This window comes from Herpailurus yagouaroundi, unplaced genomic scaffold (genome assembly GCF_014898765.1).
Source record: "Herpailurus yagouaroundi ecotype Mexico unplaced genomic scaffold, PumYag 198, whole genome shotgun sequence".
NCBI lineage: Eukaryota > Metazoa > Chordata > Mammalia > Carnivora > Felidae > Herpailurus > Herpailurus yagouaroundi.
In genome coordinates this window covers 33,324,391-33,343,158 of record NW_024412429.1, presented here as the reverse complement: position 1 = coordinate 33,343,158, position 18,768 = coordinate 33,324,391, and the positions used below count along the sequence as shown (strand labels likewise).

At 38.4% G+C, this 18,768-nt stretch overlaps 1 long non-coding RNA gene across 1 annotated transcript in view; it reads right to left on the bottom strand.

Moving 5' to 3' along the window:
• The window catches only part of LOC121013460 (uncharacterized), a 20,926-nt gene extending 2,174 nt beyond the window's left edge, over nt 1-18,752 (bottom strand). The window contains exon 1 of the long non-coding RNA XR_005782723.1: nt 18,447-18,752. This is a non-coding gene — a long non-coding RNA (uncharacterized LOC121013460). The remainder of the gene's footprint in view (nt 1-18,446) is intronic.
• Between the last annotated feature and the right edge of the window lie 16 nt (nt 18,753-18,768).

The window sequence follows — 18,768 nt, the reverse complement described above, 5'->3', positions numbered from 1 at the left end:
CCCCCCCCCCCTCCCCCCCCCCCCCCCCCCCCCCCCCCCCCCGCCACAGGTTCATTTGTACACACAGCCCAGGAGGACACCAGCCCCATGCAAAGCCCAGGGGTCATACTCGTTCTTCTGTAGAAGGTTATCTGCATAATTTTGTGACACCTGAACTGTGTGTATTCCTTCAGGTAGGATATTGTTTCCTTTAGCCAAGCATCCTGGGACATGATTTACCTAGTAATGCTTTAATTATTTTGAGTTTCCTCAGATCCCACAGGTAACCAGTTTGAACCCGATAAACCTGTAGTTTTGGGGGTGCCTGAGTGACTCAGTCAGTTAAGTTTCCATTTCTTGGCTTTGGTTCAGATCATGATCTCACGTTCCTGGGTTCAAGCCCTGCATCAGGTTCTCAGCACAGAGCCCACCTTGGATCCTCTGTCTCCCTATCTACTCATCCCCTGCTTGTGTGCTCTTTCTCTGTCTCTCTCTCAAAACTAAATGAATATGAAAAACCAACAACAACTGTAGTTTTGAATATTTCCCCCTCAAGCCCCCACAAAGATAAAGAAGTTTTCTTGACACTTCTCATCAGGAGATAAATATTTTCTAGACGCTCTCTCCTGCCCCCGGTCTGGAAAGGTCCATCCTTATGGCCAGAATCTTAATTTTTTTTTTAACATTTATTCATTTTTGAGAAACAGAGCACAAGCAGGGGAGGGGGCAGAGAGAGAGAGGGAGATACAGAATCTGAAACAGGCTCCAGGCTCTGAGCTGTAACATTTTAACTCACCATCTTGCAAGTATCTAAAAGTAAAAAGTCACTGCACTCTAAATTCCAGGGATGAGCAAATGCCCTCAGGGCACTATTTCATTTCAACCTTCATTTATCCCTCCATTAACTGCTTCCCCTTCCTCGTTGGACCCTGGTGTTTTTTCTTTCTTTCTTGTTCAGCAGTGCTTTTTCATTTGGAAAATGTTTACTTAAGTGTAATACCCATACAGAAAAATTACAAGCACAAATTATAAGTAATACAGTGTGAGGAGTTGTTACAAACTAAACATGTTCATGTAACTATCATCTAAATCAAGACAAAGACTATTACCAGAGCCCCAGGAACCCTCTGACCCTTTGTAAAGGCATCAGCCACTTAACTATAATAGCCTCTATCCTTTTATTTTTATAAATTAGCTTTGCCTGTTTTTGAATTTTAGGTAAATGGAATCATATAGTATATATTCTTTTGTCTATGAATTTATTTGCATGACATCATATTTGTGAACCTTACACATATTTTCATGTGTAGCATTAAAAAAATTTTTTTTAACATTTATTTATTTTTGAGAGAGAGAGAGAGAGACAGAGTGTGAGCAAGAGAGGGGCAGAGAGAGGGAGACCCAGAATCTGAAGCAGGCTCCAGGCTCCAAGCTGTTAGCACAGAGCCCGATGTGGGGCTTGAACTCAGTGACTGGGAGATCATGACCTGAGCCCAAGTCGGATGCTTAACCGACTGAGCCACCCAGATGCCCCAGTAGCTTAAAAAAAAAATTTTTTTTTTAATTTTATGACTCTACTACAACTTATCCAGCCTATTTATTGATGGACAATTGAGTTGTTGAAAATTTGGGGCCATCACAAATAATGCTGCTGTGAGCATTCTTATGGAAGTGTCTTAGTGAACATATACATTCATTTCCATTTGGTGTATAGCTATGAGTGGAATTGTTTGGGTGTACATATGTTCTTTGGCACTTTTCCAAAGTGGTTGCTCGCGGTTATGTTCAGTGAGCAGCGTGGGAAAGCCGCAGTAATTCTGCGTCCTCCCTGACACTTGGTACCGCTGGGCATGTTTGTTTACATATTAGCCATTCTGATAAGGGAGAGGAAACTCACCACTGTAACTGACATCTCTCTGTAGGTTAATTATTGTGAATACCTTACCTAATGGTTATTAGGCAGCCATTCGCTTTTTTTTTTTTTTTTACTTTCTTAGTTCTGTTCTGCACATGAGGTCTTCATAATATATATATATATAGCATATATATATATATAGCAAATATATATATATAGCAAAAATATATATAATATATATATATATCTAGCAAATATCTTCTCCCACTCTGTGACTTCACTGTCTTAATGTTGTTTAGATGAGTAAAATTGCTTAATTTTAATGAAATCCAGTTTTTCATAGTTTTCCTTTCTGGTGAATGTGTTCTTTGGCGCCGTTTAAGAAGTCTGTTCCTCCTTGGGGCGCCTGGGTGGCGCAGTCGGTTGAGCGTCCGACTTCAGCCAGGTCACGATCTCGCGGTCCGTGAGTTCGAGCCCCGCGTCAGGCTCTGGGCTGATGGCTCGGAGCCTGGAGCCTGTTTCCGATTCTGTGTCTCCCTCTCTCTCTCTGCCCCTCCCCCGTTCATGCTCTGTCTCTCTCTGTCCCCAAAATAAATAAACGTTGAAAAAAAAGAAAAAAATTAAAAAAAAAAAAAAAAAAGAAGTCTGTTCCTCCTTAATTCTTGAGGGTAATCTTTACCTGCTTAAATCTTTATGGCTTTGCCTTTCATATTTACACATCACAATTCGCATGGAATTGGTTTTTGGTTGTCATAAACCAAGAGACCATATATTTGACTGACTGTTTCTAGATTCTGTCTTCTTTTCCACTGGTCTGTTTGCTCATGTGCAAATACCACCCTCTTATTTACCATAACCTCACAGTAAATCTTGAAATCTGGTAGTGTGAGTGCCCCAACTTTATTTTTCTTCAAGAATTGTTTAACTGTGCTTGACCCTTTCTGTATTCATACAAATTTTAGCACCAGATTTTCAATTTCTGTTGAAATACCTATTAAGATTTTAGTTGGATGTTATCAAATTTGTAAATTAATTTAGGGATATTCAAAGTTTTACAGTATTGATTCTACTAATTCATGAATATTTATTAAAATCTTTTAAATTTCAGTAATATTTTATAATCTTATACAGAAGTCTTACACATCTTTTGTTAAATTTATTCCTACATATTCAATACTTTATGGTCTTGTGTTATCATTTGTTTAAAACTGCATTTTCCAACTGTTTCTGCTAGCATATGCAAATACAAATTATTTTTATACCCAGAAACCTTGTTAGATCCACTTACTAATTCTGTCAATGCCTTATCAATAAAAATTTAGATTTTTTACATTCACAATCATGTATTCTGATTCTTATATGTTTCATTCTTTTTTCTTTCATTTTTTAACTGGATAGTGAATAGATGTGGTTTTATCGAACACACTTGTTCTATCTCTAAACTCTGAGGTAAGCTTTCCATTGTCCACCAGTAAGTATTACGTTTACTGAAGGTTTTTGTGGAGATCTATTATCAGGCTAGGGAAATCCCTGTCTATTGCTGTTTGCTAATAGCTTTTATAATGAATTTCTGTTACATTTAATCAAAATTGCTGTGCAATTGTTTTTTCTATTGTATTTTTATGATTCATTTTCTATATAAGGTAAAAGTTTAGCTCTCTGCTTGAGTAAAACAGGCAGTCATCTATCTGGTCAGGATGTGGGTAGTTTTATACATTTCCCTTTTTTTTTATGTTTATTTATTTTTGAGAGAGAGAGAAGGTAAAACTTTAGTTCTCTGCTTGAGTAAAACAGGCAGTCATCTATCTGGTCAGGATGTGGGTAGTTTTATACATTTCTCTCTTTTTTTTTAATGTTTATTTCTTTTTGAAAGAGCCAGCGAGTGAGGGAGGGGCAGAGACAGAGGGAGACACAGATCTGAAGGAGGCTCCAGGCTCTGAGCTGTCAGCACAGAGCCAGACTCGGGAACCGTGAGATCATGGCCTAAGCCAAAGTCAGAAGCTTAACCCACTGAGCCACCCACGCGCCCCAGGATGTGGATAGTTTTCAATGTCTGTTTCTTTTCAGGGCACCTGGGTGGCTCAGTCAGTTGAGTGCCCAAATTCTGCTCAGGTCATGATCTCAGGATTCATGGGTTTGTGCCCTGGATCGAACTCGCTGCTGTCAGTACAGAGCCGGCTCTGGATCCTTTGTTCCCCTATCTCTCTCTGCCCCTCCCCTGCTCACTCTCTCAAAATTAAATAAGCATAAGATAAATTAATAAGTGTCTGTTTCTTTTAAAGACTTCAATCTACTCCTCCTGTTTTGAGTTCCCCCACTGTCCACTCCCATGCATTTTTATACCCCCCACTTTGGAAGCACTTAATGCCTTTAATTCCTTATAGTTTCCAGGATTGCACGCCACAGGTTATCTCTCTTTCGTGGCTTCCTCATTCTTGTCCTCTTTTCCTCCAGCCCTGTTGATGTTTAGCACTTAATTTTCTGTAAGTTGCTAAGTTATCTACCATTGTCCCCTCAGCTTTTCAACCTCCAAAATTCTTATACATTCGTTTGACAAATGTCTTGCAGTTAGGATGACCAGATTTGGCGAATAAAATCCCAGGATACCCAGTTAGATTTGAATTCTACACAAACAGCAGATGGGATCTCTCTGTACTCAGACACTATATGCTGTTTATCTGAGGTTAGTTGATCATCCTGCCTTTTACCTGGCATTCTTATTGTGAGTACCAATTGGTTTAGGTATTGTAGGTGTAGGTGATACATGAGAGATTAAAAATGTTCAAAAATCCCTGCTCTCAGGAGGTTACATTCTGCCAGTAAGACAGATATTGTACATGCATAAATTATGTAGCATGTTAGTGATACGTGCTATGGAAAAGAAATGAAGTGGGCTAATGGATGTCAGATCTATAAAGATTGAGATTGCACTTAAGGTGCGTTGGAAAAAATATCAAGGAGAGAGTGAAGCTACAGTAATTTTAGGGAGAAGTGTACCCCAGGCAGAAGGGGCAGCACATGAAGCCCGAGGCAGGAGTGTAGCTAGTATGTTTGAGGTGGGAGGCCATTGTGGTCCAAGTGGGTTAGCAAGATAAGGTCAGGAGCAGGACAGGAACGGGAGCCCAGACCAGGTAAGGCATTGTGGGCCATTGTGAAAACAAGGCTTCTCCTCTCAGTCAAGAAGGAAGACAGTGGAGTGTTTAAACACGAGTGATGTTGTTGAAAGACATGACACTGTTGAAAGAAGCAATTTGGCTTCTTTCTGGCTTCTATGCGGAGAATGCCCAGCGGTGGCTCAGGGCAGGCTAAGGAAGAAGAGATTACTGCAGTAACCTAAGCAAGAGATGATGGTAGCCTTGACTAGTGTGGAGCGGTGGAAATGGTGAAAAATGTCAAAATTCTCGATCTATTTTGATGGTAGATCTAACAGGATTTCCCGACGGGTAGGATATAAGTATTAGCAAAACTGTGGAAACATGGATAATGCTATTTTTGATCTGAGCACTTGGAAGCAGGGTTCAGTTCTACACCATCTCTCATCTATTTTAATCTTCTCTTATTTTTATCTTCATTGCTTTATGTTTGTTTATATCCCTTAATGATAGTTTAGGGAGGCTTTGGGTTGAAGCAATGATAAACCTGTGTGTTGAAATCAACATGTGTATCCAGAAATCCATATAGGTATTTTGATAAATTAATTTTATTTAGTTTTGATTTGTGGGGAATAAGCACCTTTGGAATTTAACTGTAATGTGATACCTTATTTTGATAAAGGTGATGGAAAATAAATGTGACCAAAACAATGTGGCTCATATCCATGTAATGTAAGACATGTGATTCAATTAGAATTTCCTTGTTGCATTTGGTTTCTGTAGAGAGAGATTATTTTTTACCCTTGTGCCACTGCCAAAATGATACCCATGAATTAACTTCTCTGCCATGAAACTAGTCCATTTTTGTATTTTGAAATGACTGATGGAAATGATCCAAAACATTTTATGTGCCCAAAGAGACATCACATACCCTGCATAATTCCACAAGGAATTGGAAAAGGTCCAGCTAATCAGATCAGATATTTTTTTAATTTTTAAAAAATGTTTATTTATTCTTGAGAGAAAGAGAGAAAGTGAGCATGAGCAGAGGACAGAGAGAGAGGGGGACAGAGGATCTGAAGGGGGCTCTGCGCTGACAGCAGAAAGCCCAATGTGGGGCTCATGTACCATGAGATCATGACCTGAGCTGAAGTCAGAAACTTAACACTAAGAGCAGATATTTTTAACGCTTCTTATTGAGAAATATGAGCATGAACTTCTGGATAAATATATAGATTGTTATAATCAGTCCTTTTTTTTTTTTTTTGATCAGTACTTTGTTAATTAGCTTTGTTTCCGTCTGAGCACAGCAAGGCAGAGTTTTATGTTATTAATGGCTACTCACTGCTTTTTCTTCTTACTTTGTAAAGAATGTCAAAACTTAACTAGATTTGCTTATATCTTTTAGGTATTTCCCATATTTCCCTGTCTTTTCCATGGCCTAACCTGATCCACTAAAAAAAAAAAAATAAAGAAAAAACAAACGACCATGTATTTTAAAACTACATACTGTAAAATGTTCTTTATACAGAAACCTGAAAACTTTGATGAGAGTGATTTGGGCAGCCTGAGGCATTAATTGAAGACCTATATGATAACTTTCAGTCATGTTGAGAATCAGATATACCTTCTGAATAAATTAACAAATAAAATTCTCCGAATTAAACTTACACTTAATCACATTTTAATTCTTTTCAAATTGTTGATACACATGAAAATTATCAGAGAACCAGAATATTCAAGATTTATCCGCACTGTGCCTCCTAGTTCATAACTCTGTGTTAAATAATTTGTGTAATCTTTTTCAGTGACAGTATGCTAATTGGACTTCTGTTTATATTTCCTGTTGTCATGCTTATCAAATTGGAATAACTGAACCTGTGGGAACCCATGCCAGATCACTGGCAATTGATACCCCAGGATGAACAAAGTAAATCTTCCTAGGGCATCTGTTTTTTGTTTTGTTTTGTTTTTTTGTTTTTTGGGTTTTTTTTTTTTGTGAAAACTTTCTGTACTTAAGCAGATATATATTGGTGTGTAACACAAAGTGTAAAGGAGACATAAAAGAAATTTTTACTTGCTACAAGTAGACTTGGGACTTTACCTCAGCCTACCATCGATCTCCTGTACTGCTTTGACATAAATGTTTGAGCGGCTCATTTTGGAAGTCTTCAGGACAGAACCTGTGATTCTAGCATGTTGTTCAGATATTTCCAGGGTTAGATACTGATACCATATTTTATAGCTCTTGTAAAAGTGCAAAATATTCTAGAATAGCTTGCAGAGTACAATGTAAATGTCTAGTTATCCTACTAAGTTAGCCAGTCTTCCTTTTTTACCGGAACGTGCCTAATTTTGCATCAAGTAAGTCAATTCCATTACCTTGGATGACATTTTCAATGTTCTATGCAAAATAACTATAACAGATATGAATTGAGAGCTTTATTTACATTAAGAGCCCCTCTGTATTCTCTCTTTTAACCATGATAGCAATCCTCTGAGTTAGATACTAGTTTGATTTGTTTCTATAGATGAGAACTTGGACACAGAGTGGTCGGGTTACATTCTCCAGGTCATACAGACTTGGAAGAAAAGGATCCGGGATTTGAACCCAAGTTGTCCTCTTTGGAGGCCCTACCTACCTTTAAACATTATTCTTTGTCCATAAATAATCTTGAGTTAACACACTCTTTTGTTTAAAAAAAACAAAGGAAATCTTTTTTTTTTTTAATATTTATTTATTTTTGAGACAGAGAGAGACAAAGCATGAATGGGGGAGGGGCAGAGAGAGAGAGGGAGACACAGAATCAGAAGCAGGCTCCAGGCTCCGAGCCATCAGCCCTGAACCTGACGCGGGGCTCGAACTCACGAACCGTGAGATCATGACCTGAGCTGAAGTCGGACGCTCAACCGACTGAGCCACCCAGGCGCCCCAAAGGAAATCTTTTTAATTATGGATAGCAGGGCTGACTTCTGCAACGTGATGTTGCAGACATAACTGGTGGGATGAGCTGCACACAGTACCCAGTGTACATGAACGGCATAGACTTAACACACATTCAGAGGTACACGGTGAATCTCAAACCAGACTATGAAGTTGATGAAATTCATGTTCCATTTCCACAGGCCTTAACTTCCACATTCTTGACTTCTCTCAGCACTTTCTCTCCAACTGCTTTCTAACCTTCCTCTCTTGTGTAAACAAAACAGAATGTGATACCAGCCTTTATAATGTGGTTGATGGATTCCACTTTACATGGGTGTGAATAAATTCCAGTAATGTGCATTATCTCCACTAGGCATCTTCATTCAAACCTTTGGCTTTATCTCTAATAGAAAGATTTGAGTCCATTAAAATGCCAGCCCCAGTAACCGTGTGGTAAGATAACTTGAGAGTGGTAGACCCTTGATCTAACTCTATACCTTCCTAAGCCACTTTATGGAATGAGACTGACCAAGGGTATAGATGGCCTAAAGGAAGACCACCACACAGCTTCTTTGCTTATTTAAAACTATCATCCTTCGGTGAAATTAACAGTGACCTATCAGTTGCAGCGCTAAGCATTTTCCAGGAGTTTCTGGAGAGCAGAAGAGCACCTATCTCATTGTTACCATTTTCTGCCAAGACTGGAACAGTTGGCTAGGGCACATGTGTTCATCTAGATGCTGTGCCCACCATCACTGCCTATACAGAGGCTTCAAGATTAAACAACTCTGGCTTCCTGTTCATTCTGATGTTGTGACATTTTGGTAACAAGCACTGAGTAGTAGCTTTTATAAAACTCTGCTCTTTGGATACCCGGAAATGCCTCTATCTTTTGTATTACTTTGATCTCTGATAAGAAGTTGCTAAAAATTAAATTACCTTCCTTATTAAAAGAGGTGCTGCAGTGGAATTTTCTTCTTTCACACAGTTTTTTGTTTGTTTGTTTGTTTCCTCTGTTTATATGTTTATCTTTCCCACTTGACTCAGTCCCACTGGACTGCTTTTCTTTTCTCTTTGCATCCCAACTGCCTAGTACAGCACTTGACAGAGTAATGGAAATGTGGAATGAAGGAATTCACGGATGAGGGAGTGAATAAATAATTTTTTTGAGTCTGTGTAAAACTTTAGCCTCTGTAGGCTATGTATGTGTAGAATAATGCTTCAACCACAAAATCTCCAATGGTATTAGGTAGCATAATTGATGCTATTGGAATAAGATCGGCTTAGGCAAAATCCGTTTCATTTATTAACAAAAATTTAGAACTCAGGTTTTAAGTCAGTACTGATTTTAGACTATTTTCCAGGCAGGCTCCAATTTGTGGAACATTTTTAAGAGTTCCACAAAAAGTTTCAACCTGGCTTTTCTTATTTATGGCTGAAGTTGTATTAAAGGAAGCACAGTAGCCCTTCATTACTTATCACAGGTTTTAGTCCTCTCTGGACTATATCTAGCGCCACTCTTCCCTTCCAATCTGATATCCTTCCACTTTCCACATGCAGCATTTCTCTGTGCAAACGAGTATCCTCCGTAATCTCCCGTTGCCCCAACACCTTGGACTCTTTATGGTCTTTATTCATCCAGCCCTTACCCTCTCATCAACCCTTTCCCAATCCTTCCTCAGTCCTACTCCATCAGTTTTTTACCCATCTTCCTCCACGATGAATCCTTCCCTGACAACTCTTACCAAATGGTTTTTTGTGCTCTTTTTCTGAGTTCTTAGTACACATATGGCTAGTGCCACAGTTACAACCTGACTTTATTTCTGTTTGCTCTGTCAGTTTTCTCCCCAGATGTAAACTCTTTGAACGCAACGATTCTGTCAGTGCCTCCAAGTCTCCCATAATGCCAAATAAAATATTAAACATACAAAAAGCGTGCTCAGAGCCAAGGTGACAAAAGCACAAAAATTAACAAGTGAGACGTCATCAAAGGAAAAAGTCTCACAGCAAAGGAAACCGTCAACAAAATGGAAAGACAACCTATGGAATGGGAGAAAGTATTTGGAAATCACATATCTGATGAAGAGTTAATATTTAAAATATAGAAAGAACCATACCACTCAATAGCAAACAAATCTGATTAAAAATGGGCAGAGAATCTGAAGACATTTTTCCACAGAAGACGTACAAATGGTTAACATGTACAAAAAGAGGTGCTCAGCATCACTAATCACAAGCGAAATGCAAATCAAAACCACAACGAGATATTAGTTATACCAGTGAGAAGGGCCATCATCAAAAAGACAACAGATGAGTTGTGAGCATGTGGAGAAAAGGGAAGCCTTGTGTATTTTTGATGGCATTGTAAATTGGTGCAACCACTATGGAAAACAGTATGACGTTTTCCTCAAAAAATTCAAAACCCAGCCAACCCACTTTTGGCTACATATCTAAAGGAAATGAAAATAGGATATTTAAGAGATCTCTGCGCTTCCATGTTTATTGCAACATTATTCACAATAGCCAGGATATGGAAACAACCTGTCGGTAGCTGGGTGAATGGATAAAGCAGCCATGACGTGTATACAATGTAATGTTCAGCCATAAGAAAGAAAGTAGGAAATCCTGCCATTTGTCCTAGCATGGATGGAACTTGAAGGCCTTATATGCTAAGTGAAATAAGGCAGACAGAGAAAGACAAATACTGGATGGTATCACATATAAATAAGTGGAATTTTTTTTAGTTAAATTCATAAAACTGGTAGAAAAGTTGTTGTCAGGGATGGGGGGAGCGGAACATGGAAAGGTTGGTAGAAGGGTGCAAGCAAGATTTCAGCTACAAGATAAATAAGGTTTGAGTATCTAATGTACAACATGGTGACCGTAGTTGATAATACTATACTGTGTAATTGAAATGTGCTGAGAGTGAAACCTGAATGTTTTCACCAAAAGAAAAGAGAAGAAAAAAGGAAAGAAAGGAAAGGAAAGGAAACAAGAAAAAAAGGAGAAAAGAACAAAAAAGAAAAGACAAGGAAAAAGAAAAGGAAAAAGGAAGATGGAAATGTGAGGTGATGGATGTATTAGTTAACTAGGTGGGGGTATCATTTCACAACGTACGTATGTTAAATCAGCATGATATAAACTTTAAATATCTTCTATTTTGTCAGTTATACCTCAGTAAAGCTGAAATTAAAAAAATATATACTTGGCATTGTTGTTTATTGGCAAGAGGAGGGTTTTTTTTTATGTTTCACTGACCCCTTTATTGATACTTTTCATATCCATTTCCTATTTGATCTTTAAAAATTAAAATCACTTGTCAAAATCATTTTTATAATCTGTCACATCTCAGTGCTATGTCTTAATCAAATGATATTCAAACCTGTCTGAAAGGAAAGTTTGCCTTCCTATTTGGAAACTTACACAACATTCTGCCCACCAGATGTCAATGCTTCTTTTGGAAACACTTGTATGGTTTCTCTTATCATGCAAAGGGCACAGTCTGTAGTTTAAAGATCTTGACAATTTTAACATCTGGGAGTGACTTACATCCAGGAAACTATATGGCCATAATGATAAGAATAAACAAAGAATATACTAAAGATAGTCTTACTAGAGAGAATATTTCCCCCCACTTTTCACTTAAAGCTAGGAAGTGAAATGAATAGGGAATTGAAGGATAACCTATAAGTCTGAAACAGCACTTTTCCAGGTGCAGGAGAGGATATGAAATTGCTGACATTGGTTTTAAAAAGTTCAAAGTGTAAAGAAAAGGGAAATAGTACCTGGAATGGTGGTTTTTCACTGAAGCTAAGATCAAAGCTTACCATTTCTAAGTACAAAGTAAATGGAGTCTTTGGGAATTGCTCTAATTTTAATATAAGACAATTTTCTAATTTTTGTTCACTTTCTACTGGCTCATGCCTGTGTTTGCAGTAACACTGATTTGAAATGTCTATATTTGTGAGAAAAAAAATTTAACCACTTGTTTTTTAACTTGGTAGTATGATACAGTGAGGTCCATCTGTTTAACATCTGGACTACTGTAATACTAATTAGAAAGGACAGTATATTTTTCAGTTCTCCACATACCTTTGTACAGCAAACCTTCTAACATGTCTCATTGTACTTGTCACAGTGCAAGGTGTGACATCGGTAGCTATGATGGAAAGACTTCATTTCTTGATTTAAAACTTAGAAGGGTAACTGCCTAGATCTTAAATGAGCTCTGCCTATTTTGACAAGGGGAAATGAAGTAAATGAAGATTTCACTCTTTCTATTTTACTGAGTATGAGGAAATTATAGAGGGAGACTGAGCTTGAAGTCTGGTTCTGGGCCACTGCAAAACCCTGCCTTCACATTTTGTATTTTCTACTCTTCTGCTCTTTGAAATGCCTTGGCACCTGTAAATTTTTTTTTTTTAATATTTACTTATTTTTGAGAGAGAGGGAGACAGACAGAGTGTGAGTGGCAGAGGGGCAGAGAGAGAGGGAGACACAGAATTCAAAGCAGGCTCCAGGCTCTGAGCTGTCAGCACAGAGCCTGATGTGGGGCTTGAACTCACAGACTAGGAGATCATGACCTGAGCCAAAGTCGGTCGCTTAACGGACTGAGCCACCCAGGCACCCCATTTTTGGCACTTTTTAAAAACAAGTAGGTCAAGATTTTTTTTTTTAAAGTTCTGCTCTTCAGACTTAGACTTTATAAGTACATGAGTTAACATCATGAATACCATGACTGATTATGCTCTGTGCAATTGATCAAATTTCCATTTTATCTACGGATTTTGGTGGCAGATAACACAGCTTTGATGAGTGATTAATTGGCCAGGAGGAAGGTGGGCTCTTAGGGCTAGATTAATAGGGTCATGGGAAATACCACAAATGCGGAGAAACTGAAATGAGTACCCCCCATAAAAACTCTTTGAAGACTACATTTAAATTAGAAAATATAGTCAATTATGTGCATATGCTTCTTACAGGGGGCAGAGTCCATTTACATAAGCATTTTATTTGTTTATTTTTTTAATGTTTATTTTTGAGAGAGAGAGAGACCTGGTGAGAGCGGGGGAGGGGCAGAGAGAGAGGGAGACACAGAATCCAAAGCAGGCACCAGGCTCTGAGCTGTCAGCACAGAGCCCCGACGCAGGGCTCAAACCCACAAACCAAGAGATCATGACCTGAGCGGAAGCCAGTCGCTTAACTTAACTAAGCCACCCAGGTGCCCCTACATAAGCATTTTAATAGCTCCTTTGGATATCTGCTAAACTTTCAGAAGAAAAAGAATTAATGTGGGTACTCTCATGTTGAAAGGAGTAAAAGAAGGATTTTTTTTTGAAGTGAAAGCCATGAAGAAAATTCAATTAAAAACAGCTTTATTTAGACACTCTGTGAACTTTGTGTGAAAGTTTCAAATGCCTGAAATAAAGCCTTTGTGTATGCAAGTCATTGGGCTTTGATTGGCATGGACTTTGAGCTAGCAAAAAAAAAAAGTAACAAAATGTTTTGGAGTGTCTAAGGAGTTTAACACTACAATTACTACACTTCTGTTTCCTTGATTTGGGGTAGGTTTATATTTCCTAGAACAAAAGTAAAAAACAAAAACAAAAACAAAACTCCTAGGACAATTGTTTCAATCACTTTCCTATTTCTGATTTCAGGAAAAACTTTATTATTTACACATGGTTTAAAGGTAAACTGAGGCACATTACAATTTTTCAAGTGTATTTGAGCGTTAATTCAAATTGGGAAATGCCAAACCAAAGATAGTTAGAAGAGCTCCACCCATAGGAGCTAGGGGCAAGGTTTTTATAGAAAAAAACACTGAACCAAAGCAAAGAAATGATTTGATTGGCTATAGCTTAAGTGGTTGCCTTATTTGGGAAAGCTTCCTGTACTGTTTGTGATTAGTTGTTCTTAGGTTTCCTTATTTTGGATTGGAGTGCATTGACTCTGGCTTAGATTTTGTTCACTTCTGTATGTTGCTGCTGCATTAGAGACATCTCCGTGCGATGGCCTCCTTGTTTAAATACTTTAGTACTTACAGCCATTAGTTATTTTTTTCTGATTTGCCCTTTAAATATGGACCAGGCTAAAATTCAAAATTCTGTACCATACTAGTCAACATTAAATATCACATAACATCATTGTTGTGTATCCAGTTATTTCTATGCATCATGAGCTCTGAACAGATTTATTTATTCTAAGACTCTTCAATTTAAGTCATTAAAACTGTATTCAGAAAAACATATAGCATCTAACTTCTCAACTGCAGACGTAGGGATTCAGGTCAAGAAAAGAATTATAGCCACATTGAACTAGAGGTGACAGTCATGTGCATCTGAGTTTGAGATGTGGTAATCTTGGCAAAGGCAAGTTATCTAGGTTTAAAAGACATGGTAAACCTTTAGAATTGTATTTTGCTACCACAATCAAGAGGTGTAAATTTTCTTCTTCTGAGTAGCCTATTTATAGGTTTTTCCTGCTGTTATAGCCTTTATCCTCATACGTGTTGGAAATATTTCCTCCCAATCTATTACCCTTTTCATTTATGGTTATCTTTTGATCCATAGAACTCTCTTTGATCTGGAAGTTTATTATGTATACCAGTCTAGTTTGCTTTTTAAGAAAGTATCCACATATCATTAATTACATTCTGTGACATTAAACATTCCCTTAAATGTTAAAAAAAGAGACGGAGACGGAAGTTTTCATCATGTGTTTTCTCCTGAATATGTAACACGAATGAGAAACATTTTTAAGTTCAGAGATTGATACCTCAAAATCCCCTTTACAAATATGGTAATAGTTTACTGATAACTAAACAAGAAAATTTTGCAGTTGTACCTGTCTTCATGTATTTGTTTCTTATATGCAAAATTTATTGGTTTCTATTCAAAGAAAAAATACCTAAGTAACAATATGGACTATGTCTTACGTCCACTTCTTTGCATAGGAGAAAAAAGAACAAGTCAATTTTCTTTGTTCCCAAGATTTAAAAAAAAATGATTCTGTGGACTCAACTTGGTGTTGTCTGTGTGTCCTTCTAATAGCTGCCTATTGTTGGCTTTCTAGATGTCCTTCTGGACAGACCTTTAGATGAACCATGTTTGCTCCTGGAGAATGCAGCGTGACCACACGGATTTCGTCAAAATAATGAGCGTTCCTTTAAAGGCCAGCCGAGAGAGAGAAGGGTTTTGCTCAGCACATTTTTACTACTGATGCAACTCTCTCTCTCTCTCTCTCTCTCTCTCTCTCTCTCTCTCTTGCTTATATGAAACACCACATCATTCCTAAGGATGAGAAACTCACAGGCTAAAAATGTAAGGCTTTCTCTGTGTCTGGAGGGAAATTTTGTCATTTAAAAGAAAATAGCTCTGACTAGGCAGGATAGTCTTCCTGAGTATTTCATTCTTAGGACTGTTTGCATTCTTTCCCAGTGAGCTGGAGTGATAGGCACTGGATCCTATTTATAACAGGCAAGATGAGCTCTTAAGCTATTTGGTGCTGGGTTAAGAATAAAAGCTTCAAGGGATTGGTTGGAATTTCTGTGCGCCTCTTCTCAGCAAGCGTCCTTTGCCCTTTTGGGGGAGATGTGGCTGTATGTTAGGTCTGTGAGAACCCAACTCAGGAATAGCATGTGATGTGAAAATGGAAAACAGTTGGATTGAAACCATACATGGTGAAGTCAAAAAGATGCTCTTTCTTGAGCTGTTGCTGAAATATGCTGGGGTTATTTCAGTGCTTGAAGAATAAATAGAACTTGAGGCACCCTGGAGGATAATGGAAAAAGTATGTGAGAGGACTCTGTGAATTTTCCCAGCTGCATCGCAGCCAGTTATCATTCAGCTTTCACTCTGACTTAGAAAACATTATTTCCCCGCAGCAGAGTCTGAGCCCTTTGTGAAACTACCCTGCGTGTTTGAAGGCGTGAGAGGGGCACCTGGGTGGCTCAGTCGGTTAAGTGCCTGACTCTAGATCTCAGCTGAGGTCATGATCTCACTGTTGGTGGGTTCAAGCCCCACATTGGGCTCTGCGCTGACAGTGCGGAGGCTGCTTGGGATTCTCTCTCTCCCTCTGCCCCTCCCCCACTCATTCACATACACACACACACACACTCTCTCTCTCTCTCAAAAGAAATAAATAAATAACTTAAAAAAGAGCCGTGAAGGAAGTTTCTACCTAACCCTGTATTCCTCACGATTGCTGTGAATCAAAGCACTGAAGCAAAACCAAAGAAACAAAACAACAACAACCCCCCCCCCAATAAGCACAAGAAGACATTGCAAATGACGTGATAACTAATCATAAACTACACAGAGTTATAAGATGTTCGGCACCTAAAGGTCTTAGTCCAAGCTCTTCTTCAGATGAAGGAAGCAAGACAATAATTAAAATAATCTAATAACTTAATCAGTGATAACAGAATGGAATCACTTCTCGTGGCTTGCTGTCTCCCTGTTGAAGGGTACCCTTCATTGGGAAATGCTCAATAGCAAAACTTACAAATGGAAAGCATGTCTGTAAGGTGTTTGGATAATGTAGTCCATTGACAGTCTGTAGATTTACTGGGTCTGTGGCCCCGTAGCTGTGTAACAGCCGTAGAGAAACTACAGCATCTTGGTGTTCCAAGTACTTAGACTCATCCGGTTTGGTTATCCCCAGGGAGAATAAAGGAGCTGGATATTTTTAGGAACGTTTTGCCATTCAAATTAAAGGGAGGGTGGTCCTGGTGCTGGGAAAAATGATGGAGATACAGGTCTAGGTGGTTCAGAATGACAGCGGATCAGAGGAGACATTCTTCTCTGCATTGTTTTTAACTTTATGTATGAAGCATCGAGATGTTCTTGCTGAATTAGTTAGGATTTAGTACAGTGAGAATCGGTCTGTTGAATACAGCCCATTCTTTTAAACCTGCCTCCAGCACTAAGCTTAAGCTCCTAGCTGAAACTGTATATGAGAAATATACTCATTCCTCTCTATGAATGTTTATTTAAATTGATATCTTGAGCTCTCCTGTGTGTCTGTGAGGATCTCAGCATCCCAGAAGCACATCAGTAGAGGATGGTACTTGTTAATCGAGAGGCAAGGGCACGGCAACAGAGAGAAACTTTTTTTTTCTGATTCAACACTGCTAAGCCGTCAGACCTGCACTAGAAAACAATTTTTGAATATAGATCAGTTTTGTGTTATGAATCTGAGACTTCAGGCTGAGAGTCTTTCCTAAGCTGTCCGTGTTTCTACCTTAATATCGCAAAACATCTTCAGAATGAAGGAGAAGGAAACTCCCGATCAGCCTTTAGGTTATTCAGAGTTTTATCTTGGCAGATTTTTGAGTAGATCGAATGATATCGTATACATACAAATGACAGCTTATTGTGGTGGCTTTAAACATTAACTTGAGGAAGTTGATTTTAGTTGATAGTGTCAAAATATAGAAAGGGATAAATATATGTCAGGAAATTATGATAATGGTACATGTATTACCTTAGCCATAGACCTGAGTATGTAAATTGAGATCTCATATGATTTTCTCAACCCTGTAACAGTAACTATTATTATTATTTCCATTCTTTATTTGTGAAAATTGAGGCTTTAAAAGGTCATGCAACTAATAAGTGGCAATGTCACTGATCTTTATGGTTTTCGAATATATACTTTTGACCACCAGGTTCTATTACGTGAAATAAAAGTTACGCTTCCCATTGTGTCATAAAAACACGTAGTAAATAACTTTGTAACTGCTGGTTGCGTGCTAAGCCTCTCAGGTTTTGATTGGTTTTGTTGGTTAGGTCTTTTTGTTTTGTTTTGGTTTGTTTTGCTTTGATGAAAAATCTTGAAAGATTTAAACTATCCTATGTTCTTTATGAAGAGAGATCAGAACAAAGTAGACTGTCAGCAACTGGCAAGCATCAGTGATTCATGTGAAAGACTATTGTCTCTGGTGATAGAATGAGCGCTGGGCTACGAGCCCAGCGACAGGAATCTGCCATATCCTGGCTTTGAGATTTATGTAAACAATATAACTGGGACACATTATCTACAGTTTTTTTGTTGTTTTGTTTTTTTTTTTTTAAATCTCTGGGATGCCATGATTCTCATATAAAACTCTGCATTTGAAGGTTTGGCATTGTTTATTTAAAAGGCATATGCAGTGTTTTTTTTTCATGTTTATTTATTTATTTTGAGAGAGAGAGACAGAGCACAAGCAGGGGAGGGGCAGAGAGAGAGAGAGAGAGAGAGAGAGAGAGAGAGATTACCAAGCAGGCTCTGTGCTATCAGCACAGAGCCTGACGTGGGACTCAATCCCACGAACCACAAGATCATGACCTGAACTGAAATCAAGAGCTGGTCATTTAACCGACAGAGCCACCCAAGTGCCCCTAAAAGGCATATGTAGTTTAATTCACAGGAAGAAAATAATGGTATCAATATAGAATTAAATTCACACTTCCAGAGTACCATATTCCATGGCAACATTATTTCTCAGAAAAGTAGGGCCAGCGCATTGGTTGTAAAATGCCTGAAGTAAAAATGTAGTAATGGGTAGTATGAGACACTCTGATAACTGTTGCTGGTATAAGAAGAGACTTACCTCAAGAAGAAAGAGTAGTGTATCATTTTGGAGCAGAGCTTGTGAGCATCATTCCTCCCAAGTCCTCTCCTAATATGGCAGCCTTAGCACAGGGCTGAAGCCGTGGGAAGTGTTCAATACATATTTACCCTGAAGGTGTTCTGCCGAGAGAGAGAGAGAGAGAGAGAGAGAGAGAGAGAGAGAGAGAGAGATGTCATTTTGAACTTCAACCCAATTTTTCCAACTTCACATTCTGCAACTTTTTTTCACTTTTTGATCATTTTCCTTGTCGTCTTGTGCATATAAGAACTGAGCAGAAGGACAACGTTACTTTTCGTTACTT